The sequence below is a fragment of the Nanorana parkeri genome, unplaced genomic scaffold, assembly GCF_000935625.1.
Source record: "Nanorana parkeri isolate BGI_ZX_2015 unplaced genomic scaffold, ASM93562v1 scaffold299, whole genome shotgun sequence".
In the NCBI taxonomy this organism is placed as follows: Eukaryota; Metazoa; Chordata; class Amphibia; order Anura; family Dicroglossidae; genus Nanorana; species Nanorana parkeri.
The window spans coordinates 1451204-1452212 of record NW_017306567.1 but is presented as its reverse complement, the minus strand read 5'-3'; the positions used below and the strand labels follow the sequence as shown (position 1 = coordinate 1452212).

At 51.9% G+C, this 1009-nt stretch overlaps 1 protein-coding gene across 1 annotated transcript in view; it reads right to left on the bottom strand.

Annotated features, from left to right (window-relative positions):
• Window positions 1-1009, bottom strand: part of LOC108788010 (catenin alpha-2-like) — a gene marked incomplete at its 3' end in the record, with an annotated part of 1352655 nt that overhangs the window by 27052 nt on the left and 1324594 nt on the right. The window lies entirely within an intron of this gene.

Below are 1009 nucleotides of genomic sequence, written 5' to 3'. Positions count from 1 at the left end.
ATCCGACCCTGGGTGCGTCCTCTAAACTTAACTTGTCTTCACTACTGTAACTCTGGGGTTTTCAATAATAGCTGACCTCCGGGAAGAGCAATATTGTATAAATACAAGAGCCATGTATATTCTTCCAGGAATCTTGGTGAGCTTTGTGTTTTTCTTCCTGATCTGGGCAGTAATCCAGTGTGAAACTTGAAACTTCCTGTAATAAAGACTGGTCACTACTGATCTCTCCCCTTGTGCCAGGTGACTGGTCTTGTCTCCGCCCCCATTGTAGTTTTCTGTAAGCAGCCTTTAGTGGGTGGGGCCTGCATTGTCCCTCCCACAGCTCTGCTCTGTACAGACTATGTGCAGCTCAATGATGATGTCACCCAGGGCCGGCCTTTGAGGTGTTCGAGCTGTGCGGCCGCACAGGGCGCCATGGCAACAAGGGCGTCAGGCGGCCAACACAGCTCGTCCTTGGGGTGGCTACAGCCTGCGGCTTCTCAACTCCTCCTGCCATCTGACATGAGATCACTCCCTCCTCCGCCCCCCCTTCAGCACTGTCCCCGGATCCCCGCTGCCTGTATGGGCCGAGGCAGCAGGGTTCCGAAGAGAAACTGTCCACAGGAGGGAGCGCTGCCTGCTGTCAGGATGGCCGAGCGGTAGGGGGGAGAGAAGCCACAGCTTTCAGGGCGGCTGAGCAGGGAAGAGAGCGGAGCCGCTGTCATCTTGTCAGTTTCAGGATGTCAGCGGCTCTGTGCGTGGCTGAGCAGAGGATCGGTAAATATCAGTGATATGTTCAGATCCTCTGTGCAGAGCAAACACTGGACTGATCATCTGATCACTCCAGTGTTTGTAAATAACTGGGGACACTGGGGACACAAAGTAATATGTGTCCTCAGTTATGAATCAACAGGATGTGTTTTACATCATTTCCTGTTCATTCGTGAATTTCTGAATGGGGAGTAGCACTCACTACAGAGGCTTCTCCCCATTAATTAACTGCTTAATAGTAAATATTTACCCCCCCCCA